The sequence below is a fragment of the Bombus bifarius genome, unplaced genomic scaffold (assembly GCF_011952205.1).
Source record: "Bombus bifarius isolate JDL3187 unplaced genomic scaffold, Bbif_JDL3187 scf7180000008026, whole genome shotgun sequence".
NCBI lineage: Eukaryota > Metazoa > Arthropoda > Insecta > Hymenoptera > Apidae > Bombus > Bombus bifarius.
The window spans coordinates 442,841-467,770 of NW_022884399.1; the positions used below are offsets into that span (position 1 = coordinate 442,841).

Sequence of the window (24,930 nt, forward strand, 5' to 3'; positions counted from 1 at the left end):
AGATTAAGCGAAACTATACAACTTAAAAAACTAGGATTAAATACACGAAGCAAAACTAGAATTTGGATTAAGCATCTATATATAATGCCACGTTATATTGGAAGTTACATTTCCATATATCAATATATCTTTAATATTTTGGTTTAGAAGCAAACACAATTTCAATTTTAGAGGTTTAATTATTTACATCTCTTTAAAGCACCTGTTAAGCATCTATTATACGAGGAAAATAGTTTCCACGTATTGAAGTTCGTAATTCACCGTGAACTCTTCATCTGACGATTAATTTAATACGATTCTACTATGGTTAGAAGAGACAATTTAGCTCGGGATTTCCGAATTGCCGTCGTCGCAATAGCTACGATGACTCGAAGGTAAACCCAGGCGGTCATTACTCTGTTCGCAGTCATTATAAATCGTGTCTTGCCGCGATTCTACGGCTAAGCGAACAAAACACTTTTCTTCGTTTGCTTTTCCACGTGAACGCCGTTACACCACGACTGCACGGATTACCGTTATCGCCGTTGCGTGACCTGCTTTTTGGTACATGCCTTCCTTCAGCGGGGAACACTAAAAGAGAAGAAAGACGGAAATACCGAAGCCACCACAAACTATAATCATCGAAATGCAGGTGTTACATTGAGTATTTTATTCCGAATTTGTAGAAATGTCGTGCAGTTTTGTTTGGTCTTGAAGTCTTTACAGATTCAGAGTATACTGAAAATTGTTTGCAATTTACGGAAATAGATATTGTTTATTCACAACGTATACGTTGTGTAACTTATACATATATTCATATCGCAACTATTCCGAAAACATTTAATTTCTCCTATTATCCCAAAATAAGTAATACTTCAATAATGGAACTCGCATAGTGATCTACTTAGAAAGGAAAATATTTATTATAAAGTGTTCCACTTTAAAAAAAGATTAATTTCTCCAATTAGGCCAAAAAGAAAGTTCGTTCCCCGAAACCGTTCGTGTCTCTTGTCTCAGCTTTCGTATCCGAGACCGTGAAGCAGAAAGAACGTTTTCTTCTCGAGCATGTCATTGGATGTGGTTCTCTGTTCAGCTTTACGAATTTACACGATGATCGTGACACAGTTGATAAATTTAAGGTCGGTATCGCAGTGCAGTCCTTCGTTTCCAAGCTCGTAAAATCCGAACAAAAGCTGTGGCGTCAATTTCCACGGGCGGCCGTGACGTTATGCGTGCACAATGACGCATGAAGAGTAGGAAGAACCGCTGACAAGAGCGTTAAGGCTGTGGACCAAGTGAGAAATTACTGATCTGGCGTCACCCATGATTGTCAGCGTTTTAACGTCACGATTTATTTGAAATAGATCGCGTGTTCAAATGGAGCTCGCGAATGGATTTAAATTTTTATCTCCGATAGAATTCTGACAACTGTCGAATGATTCGTGAACTCGAATAGTGAGAATTTTTATTGTTGCGTTGAGAAGACCATAAATAAGCCCTATTCCAATCTTCAGTTGATACTCTAATCGTAAATTTAGCACAATATATAAACCACATTCATAATTCACATTCTCCAGTCCTTATAATTGCTTCCTTAGTCAAATGATTCAGTGTCGAATTTTACCCTTTCACTTAACGTTTCAAATTTACAAAACTAATTTCAAAAACCTATTGAAAATCGTATGCAAAATGTAGAGAATTCAAAAGCATGAAAAATGTGCTACCTCGGATAAAAAACTAAGACTCACAGTTTTCAGCTGTACTTTATCCAAGACAGTTGATCAAAACCCATTAGCATTAAACTGGTCGTAGTTGTACTCTTAGCCAACTGACTCATTGTTCGATCTCGTTTACGGTGATCTACGTCTTTTTACTGCAGCTGAACTTCACTTAGGGACAACGAAACCGCGTGGCTCGTTGTCCGACCGAGAAAAAGCCGGTTTTCGCATACACGCTGCAACATTATCTGCCAGCTGCTAATCTCTGGCGTTCGTTCCTTATTCAGTGTCGTAAGTAAGCAAGTGTCGTGAATAGCGTTACGAGGATCGTAGAGGGGATGGCTGTTGACGGTGTTGAGCAGTGACGTCACCGGTAGCACAGCTCGACACAGTGACACCGATCGCCGGTTCTACCGGGAGGAACAATCAGGCCGGCAGCAGCTGTGTACGATTCCTGCTGCCTGTAGTCGCTCACGACTGTTCTCACTCGTGCTGAACGTGGCCTGGCCACGTTATCGTTCCCGACACCCAGGAAAAATGTTTTCTGCTGATAACCGAACCTCTGTACGGTAGCTCTCTTTGTTTCAATGGCCACTCGATGTTTGCGGTCCTTCTTAGGGAACTTGTTCGCAGTAACTCTGTCGCATCGGTCTCTTTTATACATATTTCTTCATTCTTTATTGTAAATGAAGTGATTTTTCCTGGAACCGTTTCCCGCTTGCCTCAATAGAGATTTCGCTTTTGGCAGTGCTGTTGAGGAAGTTTCTGGAATACTTTTGTTGGATCTTCGGACTCTATTTGTTTGTAATTTTTCTTATCGATGTTGTTTTCTTCGTTTAATCCTAATGGCAATTTGATGCTGGAGTACCCATTTCTGCTACATAATAATTTCTTATGTGAATTTATAATAATTTCTTAGCTGAAAATAATGTTAAGCAAAAAATTATAGTACAATGCAGGAAATAACTTTATTTATACAACGAAGAGATTAAGGGTTTTCTTCGTGTTATGAAAGAAGTTTCGCTATTTATCGTTAAAAAGCCTCGTGTAACTAGTGTGTATTTCAATGCCTACTTTCCTCTGTATATATAAAGTCGTCGAATAAAATTTAATTGAAATAGCCATTCCACAGACTGGGTTTTTTTTACGGATTTCGTTATGACTACAGATTACAACTAGTACGGTTCGATTATCTAAATTACAATTATTTAACGCTTGGACGGTTTATTTAATCGAAATTGACTTTTAATTTATTTAAAACGGAAGCAGATAAAAATTTGATAATGAAAAAGTTCGCAGCCACTAGAATAACCTTTTATCTGCATAAAATTCTCATCTGCGAAACGTTTTTTGCCTTGAAGTACATATATTTTTGGAATAAAATTAACTTCTTCGCTTCTACTTGTTTAGTTGATACAATAGTATTGTTCCTAATAAGAATCTTCTAATTATTTCGTGGCGATCTCGATGCTTCCTGAACTACCATTTGTGTGTTGTGGAAAATCGATACATATATGCTTTATCTTAGCAAGATAATTCCCCTTACGAAAATTCGTCGATGATTGTTCGTCTTCGTTGTGACGACATAGCTCAGGGAAACGAACGAAAAACTGTGAATCGAATCGCGGAACGATTTCCCGCATCTTGATCGTCCTTCGCATCTTATCATCAACAAGCTCGTAATTAATATGAAACGTATCATAAGAAATTGATATATTTCAATATGGTATTTTCCTCGTTCACGCTTCTCGTCGATAATCTAGATATGATTTCATAGATCATTGTCTTCGTTCCTTCCAATCAAATCTACCAAGGCCGTCTTTTGTATAAATCTTATCTAAAGCTACGAGTAATCAGCTCGAATGCGCCGTCGCTGTTCCTTTCTTTCTTTACTTTATTCTTTTTATTTTGTTTTTTCGTAACAACCTTATCGACCGGTCAACTGATATTCGTGAGTTTTTTTTATGACAAAATTTTTCTTCATTCACCTTTTCTTTTTAACAGAACGAAAGGGACGTTTGCTATTTTCTCTGACTCTATCGTGGCGTTCTCGGGGAATGCATTCGCTAGAAAGGAGTTATCGTCCTTTGTTGCGATAAAATTTTCCCTTTGCTCTCATCGTTCCGCCCTTTTCCTTGGGAACCTCTTTTTGCTCGGATATTCGCCTCAAATGGATATGTATATACCCGCTTTTGGCGATGTTATATTTGTTTGTCACAAATGAAATATTCGTTTGAATGTTTCGGATAGTTTAGAAAATAGAATTGAATATCGATTTATGCTCCTTCGTTCCGTGTGTTTTTGCTTGGAATTTTTTAATATGCTGTTTGCCAATATTCCGATGAATTTATATTCGCACGAAATACGAATCGTCCTCTTATCTTATAATTTTATATTTTGTAATCTTATAATCTTGTAATCAGTCATTCTGTCTGGCCAAAGCTACGCATGATAACAATCTAGATTTCTACCTAAAAACCAATACACTTTTACAGCGAAATTTGTTTAATCTAATATATATTTATTTTAATCTAAAAGAACAAATACGTATTTCGTGTGTCATGACCTAGTACAAAGAGGTATATATTTCTGTTCTACCCTAATCATATTTTGAAACGATACCAGTCTCGATATCTTGTTCTCCTTTGTATGTATCGCAATGCGTCAATTGGTGGAACGAGCGTGTTATCAATTAATTCGATAGGAATTTTGTTGGTCGTATAAACAGGAACGTCGTTTGACAAGTTTTCACCAATCTACCGTCGATAAAGAATCGTATCGATGAATCGACGTTACGTATGGAAATGAAGGTGACGTTGTTGATTGCCACACTGACGCACGCTTTTTCCAGATTGATTGTCAGTATAATGATATTATCTCGTCTTCTCGTCAAGCACGTTTAAAGCAATAACAATAACGAGACTCGTACGTATCTCGATTTCTAAATTAGTTCAAAAGTTGAGGCGGGAGTGTTTTCGAAATTTCCGATTACCGAGCTGGAAACTTCCGTTATCTGGCTTGCGCTTTTAAACTCTGGCTGAGATGGCGCAGGCAAGGAAACGCTTTAGCAATGAACCTTTTAGATAAACTCCGTGTTCAGCTTGAATCGACTAAGTTTCAGCAAAACAATGAAATATTTACGTGCGATCATTTTTTCATGGAGATTTCTTTTATACGTGTAATATCGATTCGATTGTTAGTCGAAATCAGATATCTGGTAACCAATTAGGTTTCTGGATATGAAACGATGCATTATGGATTTATTTAATAATCGAGTAATATAATAACCAGATTAATAATAAAATAATAGTATAAATTTACCATCCGAGTCTGGTTTTTCAATGTAATTTTATTATTCCGGGAATAATTGTTTTTAGTAAAATATAAAGTTTCCAATTAGATATTGAGAATTTAATAATTTATCGTACCTATGACCAAAAGTAGAACCGCGTAACTTTCCACGGTTTTGTTTGTGCCTCAAGTTTGTCTTTACGTGTAAAAGGTTTTCGTCTATCTATTTATAGCCTGAGAAATGTTTCACGCTTAAAGCAAATTTGTTTCCGCAGACGTGTTGTCATTATTATTTAAGAACCGTTTCACCAGTGCGCTTAGTATAATATTAACACTCTTTGCACTTTTACGTTAGCATGATTTCATAACGTGCTCAATTATTTTCAACATTAATAAGAACGTAAAAATTTCTATTTTCTGCAATCAAAGAGCAGAAATTATCGTTTTAACGTTAACGTGAACTAGTTAATTAACATGTATCTCTTTCCAAGAACACATCGTTTATCTGTTAGTGAAGCTTCTTACCTTCAATTTTATCGTTATACGTGTAGCAGGAATGTCAAAGTATAGTCACGTTTGCTTTGCATAGAACGTATCAACTCGTGATTTACTCGTATCAGCTCACTATAGTTAATTAAAAAGTGCCTCTGATTGAAAAAAATTAGGTACAAATTTAATGTTTATCTATGAAACTTGTAATTTGTACTTGTAATTTCAAATTCCTTGTGCTATAGGTAGGCTTAATTCTTTGACAGTGTCATAAAATAACAAAGAATTCAGAATGAACAGAATTTAGCAAATCTCTCTTGCTTTTCAAATCCCTATTTTCTTATAGAGAACAAAAATAATTTAAGAAATTGGAGAAATTATCGTTATTTTTATTACTATCGTATATCCATCTCGCCGTTCGTGTCTCCGACAGACAGGCTGTTCCCTTTTATGAATAAACCCATATTCTCGTATAACGTTTATGCTCGGTCGACAAAAGCTTCCTTCTCTATTTGAAGAGGAGCAGAGAGAGAGAGAGAGAGAAAGAGAGAGAGAGAAAGAGACAAAAAGATGGTAGTCGTAAAACGGTCGCGCGAGAAGCCTGTGACCGAGTCGCTGACTAAGATTTCGGCAAGACTAAATTTGACCGGGGGCATAGTCCTGAATTCCCGCGGTGTCAGAACACGAACGCTTACTTTGCAGCCAGTCAATGAGCAGACGCGTAAAGGTTGCCTAGCAGTTGAACTAATCGTAAAAGCAGAGTCTGGGGCACGGTCTACAGACGCAAGGGAGGCCATTTCCTTTTTATTAAATATTTTGAATCTTCAATGAAGCTTTATTTCGACTTACACGAATACGTTTAACCATGTATTACATTGTTCGGAAAATTCGGGAAATTCAATGTAAAAGTTAAGAAAGATCTAACTAGAGAATTGGATTTAGATCTTTTGCGAGTCTTTTCACTTAGTGTCGCGAGAACAATTTTTAACAAATTCGTCTTTTTCCGTAATGAATTCCTTCGGATAGCTGTCGTATTTAATTCCTCGTTTATGCATCTCGAATAAGTTTTGTTAAAGGCCACGGTAGATAAAAATTCGTTGACTGAGACAGATAGAGACGTCAAAGTTGTAACGTGAAGTTAACATGGATTCGGTGTTCTGTGACAATGGATTTTCCATAGAATCAGTTTTCATGGAACCATTTTCATGTGCACGCGTGGCATTGTGTTCGAGGGAGCACGCAGCAGCATGTTACTACAGCCGATATAATTATCTAACATTTCCTTGATCTCGGAACAAACAGGAATTATCTACGTGAACTTTGCATCATCGAGATGTGCGCTCATCTTCTCTGTTTCTTCGTCTTTCTTTTTCTATTCTCAACATGGCCGGGTAAATACGTAGTTTGTTGCTCTTAATATATGTAATTGATTTGGAGCATCATTTTCTTACAAAAAAAAAAAAAAAGAAAAAATAGAAAGACGAAGAATTGATCTTTGTCATTAGGTCTTCTCCTAATGAAAAGAATTCTTTAAAAATCTCGCTAATGGGAACGCTATCGATTCTCATTTATGGTCGTTAACGTCGGGGCGATATTAATTTCCTTCAGTTCGAGATTCTGTATTCAGTTGCCGCGTAAAGAGCTGATGCAACCCACGCAGTTTTAAACAACGAGTCGAGTTTGTTCGGCTCTTCGCTTGGAGACTCGAATTATCGCCACGAGTGTCTCTTTTGTCCTATATTTATATTGTGTGGATTTTTGAGTCGACTTTGAACCCAAAGACATCGACGAAAACCGGACGAACTTTGTCTAGACTTATCCTGTTGACCATATCTTTAGATAGACCGAGGACAAATAGAGGAACGAACGTGTTTCAAATTGAAAGTAAGCTTGTAAAGAGAATTGAGTATGTTTGCGCGAATGATTACAAATATTTCCTTCGTTTTATCTCGATTGCTTCAATTTTATAATTTGCCAATGTCTAATCTTCTACTTGAAATAAATAGAAGAGGAGTCCTTAAGCTTCAGAGCATCTACTCGTTTTCCAATGAGAGTGTAATTGCTCGTTAATTTCGATTCTGTTAAAGGATCACAACTAATCACTTATGTTGAGATTTAATCAACAGCACAGGCTATTTGTAATTCTATAATTATATATAATAATTCCATAATTCAGTTTTAACGCAATTCGATTAAGTATACATTGGTCTTATCGTGATTCTAAAATAGACATCGCAAATTAAAGTAAATTAGATGGAAAGGAAAATGAAATTAGATACCAAAGTGCGGACAATTCGATACGATTACTATTCTTTCGTAATCGGAGATTCTAGAATAGCTACAATAAGACCAATACCATCGACTAAAAAACTTTGAATAACGCGTGCTAGATCTCTATAAAATATCGTGACACATAGATAAAATATAAATCTCGTATAGCAGTCGTGTTAATATTACACATACATTTTCACGAAGTAAATCCATATACCACTTTTAAGTGGACCTTACATACTACAGGTAACGTTTTGAGCATAAATCTGAAAGATTCTAAAATCATAAAACGATTTTCAAGTACCTGGAAACTACCTCAATTCCCTCTCGTCCAACGAATACCAGACTTTGTCCTTTCCCGTGTTCCTCGAGCCGGTCGTTTCTAGATTCCTACATACCCGGTTATCCAGCAGACGTTCGTTAGTCACATTCAGGTGCAGGCTGCACGTGGAACCGTGATTACGCGGTTGCGCCATTAGTAAGAACGGTCGATGACGAAGGATCGCGGATAAATCAGCCGGTTCGAAACAAAGGAATCGCAGAATACGCGTGCCGTCACGAAAGATAGTGGCCAGATGAACGATGATTCCGTGCCCCCTTTAGATAAGCTGCGGATGATTCGAACGGCATCCAAGGTGCAGCTCGGTTTACTGGAACTGATTGCACTTGTTCGACGTCACTTGCGTAACGTTTCCAGACTGATGCGATGGACGTAGTACTACGGGTGTTTCGCAGGAAACTCGTAGCTCGCTGCACACGTTTTATGATGGAAGATGCAGGCGCTTAGACCGTGGCCGAGGTGCATTTATTTTTAAGGTTGAGCGAGCTAACGGTTTTGCAATCGGTGAACGTTGTACGCTGATGTTTCTGTTTTGTGGTCCGGTTAGGCTTCAAATCGTTTCTTTCATTGCGCTTATCTATGGGGAATTTTTTAGTAATTTTCTGGTTCATTGGGTACACGGTAACTACTGTTTATAAATAGTCGGTGATTTCGATCGATTTGTGGCAATACCGTGTGAATTCTATTAAAACGCATAAATTAATGGAGAATTAAAAGCGTACATCAGCAATATGTTTTATTACTTATTTCGCTATTTTATTTATCTATGAAAATTGCAGTATTTTTTGGAACATACAGCGAGAAACAATTTTTTGCTTGTTGTCATTGACGTACCTATTATAAATAAAAACTTGAATAAATTATACGAAAAATTTCTTTATTCCTTATCACTGTTGCAATGATATTTCTTTATGCCGATGAGGAAATTGATCGACTTTTAATGAATGTTTATGGTACTAAAATCCTGGTATTTAATGAATATTAACACGTTCTTGTGCGAGATATTATTCTTTCAAGTCGATTAAAGCAACGATTTCGTAATCGATGATAATAATGCTGACTATATTTGCAACCATTATAGTAGATGTAATGCTAGTTCACACTATATTCTGGCAAATTATAAACGAATGATCACAACGTTGTATTCTTCTGATTTTAAAATTAGACGACAATTGAACGACACGTGATTTACTAGCCTCTTCACTAGTTATAATCTAGAGTTTACGTGTTGCATTGTTGCATTATCTTCGAAAGATAAAGCTGAAGACAAAGGATGTTCGACGTATAAATATCCTTGATTCAATAATTAATCTTCTTTCTTCATAGTTCAACAAGTGGTTTTCTTCTTTTTGCTATCAGTAGTAGATAGAAGTACATCAACTTTTTCCATGTTATATCACTTCTTTAATTTATCGTTTATTTTAAATCAGAAAGAAAAGCATATAAAGTGAGCGATAACTCTTGCAGTTATTCTGGAATTGAAAGCGGCTAATTAAATCGCGGGTGTAATTAAATTAGTCGATACTTTTGTCATACCGCATCGAAACTTGTTAGCATAAAATGACAATTGGAATGCGATACGAAGTGGTTGTATGACACGAAAACAAAGCATGAGTTATCCCAAGTGGGAAAAGGTGCTGTCATTGGTAGCAAGGTACGCGCATGTCGGATGAACTGAATCACCGACCCGTAATTTTTCGTGATGGTCATAGTAAAGGTCGTTGCCGACTTTCGCTTTTGATCCGTGGATCGATCGAATCGATGGAACACCGTGGGTGTAAAAAATAATAAGGAATAAGAAAGGAAAAACGAAAGAAAGAAGATGGACAGATTCTTATGAATCGAACGTACGTGTTTCAGTATCGACGATGCAAATTTCGTGCATTAGCACCGAAAATCATCTTATGATAGAATAAGTTACATCCACGTCACCATATGAAAACAGATACTGTGTACGCCGCGCGAAAATAACCGAGAAGCCTTCCTCGTATGACGTAACGCTTGTTTTTCTAATGCCTGCCGCATTCTAACTCATCATAATGATCAGGCGTCTTCTGTGATGCAAATCCTTATCGATGGATCTAAGGTTAAACTTATTCCTATCGTTTTTCGTCGGGGATTCCATCTTTTTGCCTCTCATATTGCTCTTTTGAAATTCTTTCTAGAAATAGTAAACGGTATATTACCATAAATATTGCAACACCTATCTACCTATTATATTTGTTGAAAAACTTCAGAGTTCTATTGTATCTTTAATATTTTTACCGCAGTCTAATACTTGTAACTTTTTCTTATATTTTTATCCAATTCTACTGCATCCAATATTTTACATATGCAAATATTTATTTATAGTAGTCTACAGTAGTGTGGTAGTTTAGTAGTATGTACTGTATTTTTAATATTTTTACCGCAGTCTAATACTTGTAACTTTTTCTTATTTTTATTTTACTGTATCTAATATTTTACATATGCAAATATTTATTTATAGTAGTCTACAGTAGTGTGGTAGTTTAGTAGTATGTACTGTATTTTTAATATTTTTACCGCAGTCTAATACTTGTAACTTTTTCTTATATTTTTATCCAATTCTACTGCATCTAATATTTTACATATGCAAATATTTATTTATAGTAGTCTACAGTAGTGTGGTAGTTTAGTAGTATGTACTGTATTTTTAATATTTTTACTGCAGTCTAATACTTGTAACTTTTTCTTATATTTTTATCCAATTCTACTGTATCTAATATTTTACATATGCAAATATTTATTTATAGTAGTCTACAGTAGTATGGTAGTTTAGTAGTATGTACTGTATTTTTAATATTTTTACCGCAGTCTAATACTTGTAACTTTTTCTCATATTTTTACCCAATTTTACTGTATCTAATATTTTACATATGCAAATATTTATTTATAGTAGTCTACAGTAGTGTGGTAGTTTAGTAGTATGTACTGTATTTTTAATATTTTTACCGCAGTCTAATACTTGTAACTTTTTCTTATATTTTTACCCAATTTTACTGTATCTAATATTTTACATATGCAAATATTTATTTATAGTAGTCTACAGTAGTGTGGTAGTTTAGTAGTTTAGGCATAGTCGAGCGTATAAGTACTTTTTGGTCTACGTCTGTGTCATTTGTATCGAGAATTGTAATTTCCGAAATTGAAGCGATTATGGGTGACATCAGACGGAACGAACCTTTCCCAACATTTCCTTGGAAGTTTCTTGCGTTGGCTCGGGGTAGGGCGCTTGCGAGAACTGACGTCAGGGATAAATTATCAGTCGTAACGTTGCCGGATCTTGCGAAAGGTCCACAACCACAGGGATAAATTCACCGTTTCAATTTTTCACTCACTCACACGTTGATCAATCGCTGAGCGTCGTTTTGCAAGGAATTTAGCTCTGACCCTGTGCTCGTTATCTCGAAGCGGTGTTTTTAATATTTTTCATTAGTCACGCTTTTTATGGATGATGGGTTTGATCGGGGAAGAATGAAATTGGTCGTTCGTTATCGAGAGGCTCTATGATTGAACTTTTGATTTTTGTCTGTGAGCTGACATCCGTCATTTTTTGTATAATACCATATGACGACTATCGCGTATTCTCTAATGAAAGTATAACAATTCTAATCCACAGAAAAAAATTAGCTTGATCTTGCCATTGGAAGTTTTCTGCCCGTTTCAATACGCTCGACGATGTTCGATCGTTATGCTAAATCCTTTTGTCCAAAAAAAAAGAACATCGAAGGTTAGCATTCCAGGGTTAAGCTCGACATTGAGTGACGCATAACTAACGAGATTACAGCGAGCCTCGTGGAGCTTCTGCCGTTGTCTCATTCGAGGATAGAACATCGTTTTCCCCCATCGAACCCACATATTCCAGCTGTCCTTCATCCAGATTTGCTTTTCTCGCGAAGGCTATCCCACGTTGTAGCGATCGAGCGCGATTTCTCGAATTTTCTGTTGCTTAACGGAACCCTCGAAGATGTGCAATCTCGAGACATCCAACACCGTTTCTTTCTTCCTTCTCGTCTCTTTTCCTTCGGTATTTTCTTTTTTTTTTCGCCAGTCACCGGATGAAATACGTTAAGTAGCATGGTGCTAAGCTTGGCCCTCGATTGAATTTTACGTATCCCGTTAGACGAACCGAATCTCGTCGCATTCTTCGATCGAGGTCACGGTTTCGCGAACGTGGCCAGTTGCTGCGGAACTTGTTCTCCTACTGTGTTCGTGACTAAGATTGCCCAAATCGGTGATGAATGGAACACCGAGAATTACTAAACGGTTGTTACCGGTTCGATTCGCAGTCGCTGAACTTACGTAGCAGGCTTTAATTTCGCGTGCTCGCCAGAGATCGATGAAAAAAATTGTGAAAAAGCCGCTTTTGTACTCGTGTCTCGTGGTACAAAACGCTGGTAGCTTTCGTGTTTCTCTTTTTCCGAGAAAAAGTAAATTAGTTGCTGTGCTGGTTAATCGAGACGATGGCAGATTAATTATATCTATTTATTTATATATGCGATATTATGTGTATATTATTATGTATATTTTTAATATGTATATTTTTATGAAGATACTTTTATGAATATAATTGGAAAGATGAAAGTCAATTTCAATTTCGATAATCAATCCATAGTTTAATTTCGAATAAAATAGAAAGTGTATTTAGATTTTGAAACGAAGATTTAAAAACAATTTCTGTTGTGGATTCTGTTGTTAGATCGCTATTAATTTCTCGACTCTAAGTAGTTATCAAATTATGAATGACTATATAGAGAATGTAGCCATAACATAACGTCAATCATTCGAGTAGTAAATGTACACGTAAAAATAAGCAGATGCAAACAAAGCTGTGCAACGAAAAACATACAATTCTTGCAGTACTGATATTCAGACGCCAATACTCGAGATACTAAACTTATCGACGCGATCTGGTTCCAGTCATTTTAAAATCACGAGACATTCGAGAATTGTTTTTGTTTGCGTATTTTCGTTAAACAAACGCTGATATTTTTGGCTTAATTCGTTGACTTTCGTACCATTATCCTTCATAAATGTAAATTTTCTTCTTATGCCACACTAAATTCTCTAGGAAATGGGGATATCAACGCATTTATACGATAACGAAAATTTTCCAACTGATTTTCGAAACAATTTATATATGCCATTTACAGCGAAAAGAATGGCAATTGCTATACGGCGCAACATAGTAACATTTCGCAATTGCAATCATACAGTGCGCGATAATTCAAGAAGTCAATCACGAAGCTGTCGACGCTCGTTCCACTGGAGATTCGAGTGGAAACGTTCACGGTTATCGAGAAACAGGTGTACACTAGTTTCGCGTTGACCTTTCGTGATTGCAGCCAGGGTGTTCGTGCAGGTGTTCAAACTATGCGCGATTATGAATAACAGCCTTAGCGTAACAATGACGACACGAGTCGAAGCGGTTGCTCCTACGAATTCACTTCTATTCAATCGCTTCTATTGCCGCGAATTCTCTGTGTTCGATAATTATTTCCACAGACCGCGTTGCAGCGCTACTTGAGAAAATGCTCAGTGGTTTCGCCTACGTTTCAGAAAACGCGTGGGATCGTTGATGAATCGTGCGCTGAATAAATAGTGGAGGCGATACGGTCTACCAAGCAACTCCTTGTCCGTGAATCATCTATGAGATAAATCCTGAAAATTGTACCACCTGGACCGACCTATTCCTGTTTCTTTCTCCCTGCTAATTGGCGTTGATCGTTGTGTCCACGTTTAATTGGTGATTTATCGCGGCTTACGTGCTATCGACAGCTCAACTGTTAAGGAATGTCGAGCTCGTTGCTTGACGTTTAATTTATGGCTTGGCCAGCTAGTTGAATTCGAGAATACGTGCGCGTCTGATCGTCGAATGATGTTGTTTGAATGAAATTTTAATTTTCTATGTTCATATTTTATAGAGAATTTTGGTCTTCCCAGTAGTACCATCGACGTTCCTAATGAAGTAAGTCAGTAGACGGTGAATATTTATGAAAATTCAAGTTCTTATGGATTATAATATTTGTAAATTGGCTACTACAATGTATCTGAATTTTGTCACTGTATACAGGATCCGACAGAGTAACACGTAAACGCTGGAACGTGCCGATTCCTTGTGGGAAAATAAGAGAAAGGCATAGAACAAAATCTTTTCACAGAACGTTTGCGAGAAAAATAAATTTGAAAATTTATCGTACGCACCTATGAAGCCAATTCTTAACTAAACACGTTCGAAATCCATTTTCTTGTCGATGGAGCCCTAAACAGAAAAATTGTATTGTACATTTTCGACTTATTTTCACACATAGAATGACTTCCTGTCCAGTTTGGAATTAGCCATGTTCACATATACTTGATAAATTTTCAAATTCGTTTTTCTCCAAAACTGAGCCGAGAATAAACAAATTTTACTCTATATTTTTCTCCTATTTTACCACAAGCAATCACATTGTGCCCGCTCATCCACGTGTTACTTGGACGACACCGGTACATTTTTGCATATTATACGAATTTTGGATATTTTTGCACAGTTCAATTTCCTATCAGTGCATAAATATCCGCAGTCTATGAACCACTAAGAAAATTGCATAAACGTAATACCTTACTTAACCAAACTGCAGTTCTTGAAATTACCATACTCAACACGTAGAAACTTAAGGTCTCTCAAAAACGACCAAAATGATCTGCTGGGAGTATCGTTTTATTCGCCGGAGTCGCGTTTACAGTTATCATTGTTTGATGGAATGCGACCTTCCTTTCCTGTTTTCGCGACGAGGCCAGCACTTGCAGAATACGCGTCTAAACCCGGAAAGGCCTTGGCCGGCTTGTTCGACACGTGGATTTCGCGTTCCATCGCGATTAACAGCTCGTCGAAAATGGTACCGACGCCGCGTTATACATAAGGAGAGGTCAGCGAGGAAAAAATGTAATATATAGGCATGAAGACGGCCGCGTGCGCAGGTGTGTTTTCATTTGAGACATTTCGCTCGTCAGTCGATTGCGAATTCCGTGGCTCGATAAAGCGACCTAATACAGTGGCTCTGTTGTACGCAATCATGCGGATTTCGAAACATTCGGACATCGGGCAGGACCACCGCGTTGCGACCACATGTTTGCAATAATTGCGCTTCTTCGTGCCGTTGCGTACACTTCTCTTCGTGATTAATTGTTTTGAAAAAATTGGAAGAGAGAGAGAGAGAGCAGGGAAAGCATTGTGAATATATAACGGGAAGAATTTAAAAAATCTTTTGAAAAGATAGTTTGACCACATTCACTATTTTCGGAACAACAATAAGGATAAAAACTAAATTCCATGTCATCGAGTTTCTTCACACGTTGAACGATGTCTTCTCGTTTATCGACGTCATTTGTATTATACGACAAATTTTGGACTTTTGAAAACTTTTCGAGTGGAAACTGAGTAACCCCATGATTACAGATGAGTAGACTGGTGAGGAATTAGAACGAGCATGTTTTAACTGTGATTTATTCTTCTTTTTGATCCTGCTAATTTACTCACTGAGAAGCCACATTCACTATTTTCGGAACAACAGTAAGGATAAAAACTAAATTCCATGTCATCGAGTTTCTTCACACGTTGAACGATGTCTTCTCGTTTACCGACGTCATTTGTGTTATACAACAAATTTTGAAATTTTGAAAACTTTTCGAATGGAAACTGAGTAACCCGATGATTACAGATGAGTAGACTGGTGAGGAATTAGGACGAGCATGTTTTAACTGTGATTTATCTTTCTTTTTGATCTGCTAATTTACTCACCAAGAAGCTTATGATTTTATTCATAAAACTTTGAATATCCGTGCTAAATCTTGATCGTTGGAAACATTTCATATTCATACATTTTGCTCATTAGCTTAGTATGTTAACATGTCACTTAAAGGTCATCGAGCATTTGCTGAAAATGTCACCATGCAAAAATATACATATATATATATTTCACCCATGGTATTTGGCGAAATTTTCTAAACTGACCAACTATTTCTTTTTCTGAATCAAGCCGAACCCTTTTAATCTCTGATAACGCAGGTCTTTATCAATGTTACCAGTTCCTGCAAAGAAATAAATGACAATAATTATGCCCATAGTTATACAGCTGAGAAGAATGATACTTGGATGACGCAAAGAATTCGTTCGAATTGTTTCTCTTGGAAATTGGTAATTATCTGTTGGTAATTATCTAAAGATCTAACACGATCGAACTTCGATGACTCGTGTGTTTCACGTAAATATACGTTGATGTAATACCAGTTTTGTGGTGTAACAGTTGTTCGTGTTGAGCTAGTTCAAAAGTGACAATGTTTATTAAAGTAGTAACATCCAACTTCCACATAGACCTCGCCTTGTGTTAGTAACTCATCTATAGTGATTCGTGAATATATCTTGTCGCACATTCGTGCCTCGCGATTAATCGACTTCCGCGAAATTCCATACGTGACTTGTCTCTAAACAAATCATTTCTCAGTAATCGAATCGATCTCGAATAATCGGACGAATGCTGCGATAAAGTAATCGTGAAACGAATAATTTGATTTTAAAGTATACCCGCCAGATATTCGTTATACGTAACCTTCAAATTTTCAGATTTGCAAATTTCCAAATTTAACAAGACTGACATACACAAAAAACAAAAAAATAGCACGGCTAAATGCCGTACCATTGTTCAGAAGCCACATTGATCAAGTCCATGAATTAACAAGCAGAATGAAAGTTACGATGTTATAAATCCTATATTTTTCTTTTTAGCTCAAAATATACTATTATTTGCGATTTTCCTGCAACGAGTGAGCTTATCGAACCAACTGTCAGTTTTCTTTCTGACATGCTCAAGTGAAAACCTAGCTAACGAGAGCAGTATGTATCATCATACTCGCTAAACTTCACCAAATCACCGCGCTCCCGTTCGTTTCATTCTGCCTTTCTCCCCGATCCCTCTCACTTTTCCATTCATCGTTACCCTTCCATTTACGACATCCACCGTTTCTGGAAATTCCATTGAACAGTAACGAACCACGAATTACGAGTTTATACCGACGTAACAGATTTCAAAGCGGCGGCGGTGGCGAGTAGCAACGAGTCTGCCGAGCGAGCGAGCCTACTAAACCCATCCCGATCGCGTTTTCCATTGCACAAGTGAATTTCGTTGCCTAACAAAAACGGTTCGCGTGGTTGCAACACGATCGTTCGTTCGTTCGTTCGCGAAACTCTTTGCCGGCAAGCAATTCGGCGTCCGCAGCGCGGCACCAGAGTACCTTGTGAAATGAAGCTAATGCACTTTCACCCGACATTGCGTTTCGCAACCTCCCACTTCGCGGTGAACACAAACCATGCAAGCCACCGTGTCCTGCTCGTCGTTCGACGAGAGTCATTCCCTCGAGAACGTTTCGAGAATATTTCGTTTCGATTGTATCCCCGTTTGCTTCGTATCTGCAATGGGTTGACGCGATACAATTAAAAGAAGAAAAAGAAAAAGGAAAAGAAAAAAAAATTGGTGGCAAATGGAGGGAAGGAAGGCGGGGATGTAGAGCGAGATCCGGGAGAATAAAATTCTGAAAAAAAATTTCTCCGCGCTGCTCACTGCATCTAATTTCATTAATTTCAAGCTGGATAAAAAGCGTGATTTCTCTTTCCGATTGCCGAGTGATCGATGTCGATCGCTGGTGTTTTACCGTAGTTTCGAGGAAATCTCATCGAGTTTGGGTTGGTTCAACGTGGGTTGCTTTTATTATGGAATACAAAAATTTCAAGTAACCGTAAAATGCAATGGATATGGATTCAATATCCAGCATATTGAATCAACATTGGTAATAATTTACTATAATTTACCAGATTTGCCTCATTTCCCCTCACATCTACCGTGCATGTTTTCGTATTTATGGATAGGAGTGTATAAGTTAGAACGTCATTTTGCTTGGAAAGAGTTTCGTTTTGGATTTGTTCGATGCGAATTAGCAGCCATTGCTTTTTAACTGGGAACAGGATTTCTTATTTTATGAAGCGTGTAATTGGTTGCAGTAGAGTATAGAAGTTGCGAATAACAGGTGAAACCTGTTACTATCGTGTCTTGAGTGTATGTTGAACAATTTTTTGCTTTGCATTACTACTAACACTACGTCACATACAATGCAACGTAGTACAGTGGAACTTTCAGTGTTCGATCTAATAAGAAGATGGAATAAGTCTAAAGTTGCTGGAATAAGGGAATTGCCTGACGGAAGGGCGCTCCGCACGTCTTTTCTTTCGGTCGTCATTTTATATTCCGGAAGAAACAATATCAATCATCGCGGTATATAACACAAACACGATGCACGATAAGAAGAATCGAGAAACGTCGTTTCCAATAAATCTCAGTGACGATATAAACACATTATACGCATGCTCGTACATTAAATCGAAGTATTCAGAATTCTTGTCACAGGAAGAGAATCAATGTCAATACCAAACGCACGCTTAAAACCGACCTGCTGCGAAGTTTTAATTCAGAATTCCTCCTCTATCGGGCACACTTGCTCCGTACCGTGTTCGAGAAATTTTTCGCAGCGAATCGAGTCTCGCGACGTCACGAGCCACGAGTTTCGTGTCTAGTTATCTAACGAATTGTTACGCAATTGTGTTTTCAAAGCCGGCAACCGATGCTCGCACGCGTATACAGATCTCTTCAAATATTCGGATACAGAGGATTAGAGAAAAATTGGCGTATAGATCCTGCGTATCAAAACAAAAACATATTCCACTTTTTAGCAACTTAAATAAAATCATTAATAAAATAAAATAATATAATAAAATTGTTATCGTCATTACTATTATCAATGTTGCTGTTCTTGTTATTATTCGTGGGTATATAATCATTTAGTATGCAATTCGGTTAATATCGTTCGCGATGATGAGGATGTTGTCTATTAATATTGTACCTGAAGAAGGATTGTAAACCGTAAAAATCGCAAAGTTAATTGGTGTTTACTATTACGCGGTTGAAGCAGTTAAATCGGCCAAAGGTCGTACGGCGAGCCTCTTGATGCAGTAAACTACGATTTCTTTTGAAAGACGCTGACGTACTTAGCTTAAAAAGGGACAATAAAAATTCATGCTCGGCTAATATCCGCCGATAATAAACTTCTTCGTTTGAATATGAAACGTATACATCTCCGTGCAAGTTATTCACAAGCGTTCGAGTATTTTCGCGAGCCTGTGTACATCGTATCGAACATTTTTCTTTCCTCGAAAATGTATCCCCAAATTGTGGAACGCCCTGTATATACAACAAATGCGTCACATTGTGGTATGCAGGCAGGAGGAAGGCGACGATCCTTCGCGTAAGAATTCGGTCTTGGAACCGTGAAAAGGTCGACGACTTCTTGCACGACGACGTCGAAATCCCTTGGTCGCGTCGCGTCGGGCCAAAACTGCGATGAATGGAAAGAGATAGGGCGGTAGACCGTCTTCTATCCTGTTTCAGATAAGCCTGGATAGAGCCGTGGAACGCGTGGAGGAGAAAAATCGCGGGCACAGGAGGGGGAGAAATTTGAAAGTGGACGGTGAAAGTGCGGTCGAGTGCAGCGCACGTGGCTCACGGCCAGAGAGCATGGCGACCTCGAGCGTACTTCCTCTTGCAGCCGGCTGTCCCCACTACCGTTCCCCCTTTTTCAATAGATTTCCTCCTTTCCTTCGGTTTTCTTCCTCCCTGTCTGCTCCCACGTTTTCCCGATACACCTCGATACGCTTCTTTCTGTTCTCATACGGCAGACCCCTTTGATCGTCGTCTGCGTATGACCTTTGAACGTTCTTCCGTCCTCCTGCTGGCCTTTAAGCCACCGCTACGAAGGTGATAGAGTTCAAGCGGAAAAAAGGCCGCAACCGACCGACCGGCCTCCTCCTCCTCCTCCTTGCATATCGACTTTCGATAACGAGAGATCGGCCGTGTTAAAGCGGCTACCCACCAAACCCGTATTTCTGTGCTCCGAAACGTTCGCAAAAGTTTTCGTCGAAACTGAAGAAATAGACTGCAGCGGATGAACGTAGTAGGATTCTGTTTATTGCAATGACACTTTTAAATACTGCTCTGTTAAACGACTCTTGATTGCTGGTTGAATTTATTTGTGATACCGTCAAGAGAAATGTGAACGTTTCGAACAATTTGTAGCAACGGTTAACAACATTGATGCTATTAAAAGGCAGTAGGAGAGGTCCGTGGCAATTGACATTTTCGCCGATGCAACTAAAAATATTTCGTTCCACCCTTTAAGTATTATAATAACTGCTTTGCATGTTTTGTATATTTTTCCATATCACGTCCATTATACGCATCTCCATATATTTAAGTTCCTTATACCATTCACGATTTACTATTAAATCTACTACTATTACTACTGCTACTACTATCGAACGACAATGTCTAACAACTTTAACTTCTACCTACGATTATTTAAAATATTCCTATGTATCCACAATTTTTATTTACTCCATTTTGCAATCTTGCGTCTTGCAACAACATTGCTTCGAACGTTCACAATTCACAAGTGTTCACAATCCTTCGTACACTTCGTAGCTCCACCGATTGAAATTCACGTTAGCCAACGTTTGCAAACATTTTACTCAGCTGGAGGCTTTAAACCAATGAAACTAGACTCGAGAACTTCATAGACGTAGATTTTCTTCGGCTCTGACGTCGTCGCGTTCCGCTTTCCTAATGTTTAATCGGTGTCAGCCTGGTCGGCCTTGAACGCCTCTCTCGCATGTACGCACACGTTCCATGCCGCGTGAACATGTTTGAGGGGGCGCGGGTCGAGGGAACAGCTCGTTATCAAACGTTGAAGTCTTTTGCAATTACGCGGAATCTTAAATCTGCGTAGGGAAACGCGGTAGTTGCGGTCCCATGAGCGTGTCGCGACGCTCACGATTGCTGATTTATGCTCGCGAAATTCGTCTGCGCAGTACAGTTATACGCGATTGTACACGGGTTCGATCGAGTTGGAATTTCACATTGTTTCCACTTCTTGTTTCTACGTCTTCCTAATTTCGTTTGGAAACATCGAAATATGGCATTTGTATCACGCGTACGAAGAACTTTTGTAGGTAATTATACGTTGATTTTGTATCTTCTTGATCGAAACATCTTGGATCGTATCTTTTTAACACCCAATATACACGTGTACGAAGCTCCTAAATCATAAATCCGAGCACTAAATCCTCCAGGAATTGTCGCTATCCTTGGCCAGCGCACGAAACTCAACGTCGCCTGCACAGTAGACCGTTTGGTTCAACCGAAAGCTCGAACTTTTAGTCGATTCCCACCACGTGTTCGCGAAAAGATATTCCATTCACGAGAATGCCCGCAGAACGATAGAGCGATTAACGAACTGCGTTTGACCGATAAAGAATGAAAATAAAAAGCGGAGCGTTTTTCGGCTAGATTAGCTTCGATTACGCGTAGATTAGCTTCGAAAAAGCGTCTACCAGCTGCATGTACAGACGTATAGACGTATTTTAACAGTCGAGGGTAGATGGTACTTGCAACTTGGAAAATGTCTTCCTCACGCACAAGCTTGCTTTTTCTCCTCTCTCATTTTACTCCTTACGACTTTATTTCTGTCTACTAACCTTCGTCATTGATTCCGAATTTACGCAATCTTTGCTTCGATGATCTGTAATTGATACGCTGTTATCGCACAAGTTGTGCGTTTTCTGTTCACTGAACTTTTACTTTTTTTACCAAAACCAAGAAACGCGAGTGTGACAAGCAAATTTGTATTTTTATATGGAATACGGTGACACGTGAAATCAGAGAGAAAAAGAGAGAGAGATTCAGTATACTGAATTAAAAATTTGTTTAAGAAATAGAAAGTTTAGAATCGTGCAAGTTTTCTTCACTCTTACAGAAACGAACCATTAGAGAATTTTATATCCCGAGCTATCTATCGTTTTCGGTTGTTTCTTTTTATAAAATACGTATTTTCTTCAAAATAGAATATTCTGCTAACAATATATACAGAATGGAGCTGGCTGCTTATTACAGCAACCCGTCCAAATTTACGCTCGAAATTGATCTCTAACGGTAGTCGGTGTGCGTGAGGCAACGCGACAGTGAGAATTTCGAGTGGGAACGTGGTGGCATGCGTAACATTCGTTACATGGCGTATTTACATGCCGAATTCAGCAGCGCGTGATTCCTATCTCGTCCCATTGCCGGTTACCGGCCGGATTAAAATTATATAAGAGGCTTCCGCAGAGGTGGATCGGCCGATTTCGGACTGGAAACATCGATGTAGCCGGTAGTAGACCCCGTATGGATCCCGCAAACCCTAATAAAACCTAGAATTATTATACTTTGCTACCGTTTATGGGCGGGATTTCATCAACTGGCTGATAGATCGAGGAATCGAGGAAATTGGAAGGCGGTTTTTCTTATTTGGAGGATGATTAACCCTTTGCCTGGTAATTTATCTTTTTAGTTGCTATTTAAACTCTTTGCTCGGGCTAACTTCTCTCGCACGCACGATTAAAGTCCAAAAGATGTTCGAAAGACGTGGCTTGTCGTTTACAAGAAAAATAGAATGCTTGAACGTCGAATTAGAACCGGTCGAAACTTTCGATGGCTGTTTCGCTTGAAGATTTTGGATCTATTGGGTTGGCACACAGTTGTTGAGGGAAAACGAATATGTAGCTTAAGGGTTTTCACGCAACAGTTTGTTGAATTTCTAGGTCGCTGGATACTAAGTTTATGACTGTATAGATTTAGTATTGTTCTACTTTCTTGAATGTGTGTACATATCCTCGTAAATAAGCTTCTTTCTTCTTTCTAAGAACACTACGATTATTTAAAAATACTATCGTTAGAGTTAAAGCGTAATATCCGTATTTATCTGTATGTCGAGTTGAAAAATATGTACGCCTTAATAGAAAAGCGGAAAATTTTATACGCTTAAACGAGATTACAAGAGAATGGAGAAAAAAGATAATTGAAATCGTTGGTTTCATTGAACAGGCAGGCCGGTCATTAAATTTCATTCGAAACCAAGGGATAATCGTATCGTCGATGAATTTTAAAGTAGCCAAGATGTAAATGTAGCCGCACGGCCAACACCGAACGCGGATATTAATTTCCTGTATTTGTATACACATAGTATTTAGTATGCCATTAACCGGTTAATGCACCTATCGACACGAGACCAAATCTAATTCTCTCGAACAAGGTTAAACGCCACTAACACGCAGTACTTTCGCGCAAGAAACGCTGCATTATAATATCTGACAAAAAGGCTGAAGATCAACCGTGTTTATCCTCGGTTATATTTATCCAAAGTAAATATAATTGGAAATTTGGTGAAAAATACGCATATGTGCCAATATCTTTTGTAGCCGCTGTATACAGTATCACGTTTAGGTTAACCAAAAATACAATGAAAATATATTTACCCTGATCTCTTCTCGATATATTATCACTGAAGTATAAGCACAGAAATCTGCGTGTCTACGAACTCGAGCAACGCCAACATGGTTGCCCACGAGTCCATTCCAATTCTCAAACGTTCTCAAAATCCACCCATTCTTCTTACAAAGAATTTATTTTTAAATATCATTTTTTGAATAAGCTGACTAAGAATAACAAAGAAACTGATCTTCCGATTCGAAACATCGGTTGTGAACTTGCGGCGTTTTGGAATTCGCGGTTTCGATTTTTTGAGAAGATAGTCGTGGGTCGGTAGCGAGAGGTTGCTGATCGCATGCTAGTTGCACAGCCTCTGTATCACGCGTTCCTTGCAATTACAAGCGCGTGCAGTGCGTGCGAGCGAATAAGTTCGAGATACACGCGTTTGAATCGGCTGGAAACCTGGTGAATGCTTTTTCCAAGGGCTCGACAGCTCGTACGGTGGATGCATTTGTGCAAGTCGCCCGGCCAGAGGCACGATAATGCGAATATAATGACGACGTTGCCACGGGTAAACTGTTTGCTGGCTCGGTTCCGATCGTTTTCTGCGTGGCCGCGTATACGTGCGCGGAGTTCAACGTTTCCGGATACACGGACCCTTTCTTCCTTTTGCGCGACAGATGGAGCAGCCATTTCCTCGCTGTGTTCGGATTTTCAGATCGTTCTACACGTTCATTGTGTCGCTTCTTCTCTTTAGATGCGCTTTTTATTATGGTGCATTAAGCATTGGATCATTCGTGGTCGTGGTTCGATTACTTTGACCAAGTTTCCTTTAAATTCCGCGCTCTTGCATAGTTAAACTACGGTTACCTGGTTATTTTATCGTATTTTAGAATTAACATATTGTTTCTCTTTTTTTAATTCTCATATTGCGCGATAGGACGTCGATCGAAGAAACGATTAGCGGAAAATTTGGAAAAAAACACTGGTTAGAGAGATTAGAGAAAAGAATAATATAATAAACCCTGTGTGTGTGTGTGTGCGTGTAGAGGAAATTACTGCAACAGAAATGTATACCTTACAAAACTTGCGAAGTCATTAATATCATCGATAAAATTACTAGGTAATTATATAAGAAAGCATTTATACAAATTTCTCGCCTGCCGAGCAACCAAAGGAATGGAAAACATTTCCGAGTAAGCGAGCTCTCATTAAGAGAGTATCCATCATGCGCCTAACAGTACTGGTATTTTTCAACTGATACATTTTCTCGAGGAAAAACGAGCTGATCGTTCCGGCGATCTCGTTTCCCGGCCCGCGTGTAGGGGTAACTCGTGTTCGTGTACCTGTTCATCTATTATTACGACGTCTAATACCAATCAATTAGCTTGCGTTTCCCATGCGTTTGACGCGTTAATTGGAACTCGCTTCGGTT

The 24,930-nt window shown here is 38.4% G+C and overlaps 1 protein-coding gene and 1 long non-coding RNA gene across 3 annotated transcripts in view; one reads left to right on the plus strand and one right to left on the minus strand.

Annotated features, from left to right (window-relative positions):
* LOC117207230 (zinc finger protein 395) overlaps positions 1-24,930 on the plus strand; it is a 91,819-nt gene that overhangs the window by 10,470 nt on the left and 56,419 nt on the right. The gene's annotated exons all lie outside the window — the stretch shown is intronic.
* Positions 280-2,559, minus strand: LOC117207238. The gene is made up of 2 exons (XR_004487485.1): positions 1,728-2,559; positions 280-1,263 (listed from the first exon to the last, which is right to left on the minus strand). It is a non-coding gene; the product is annotated as an uncharacterized LOC117207238 (long non-coding RNA).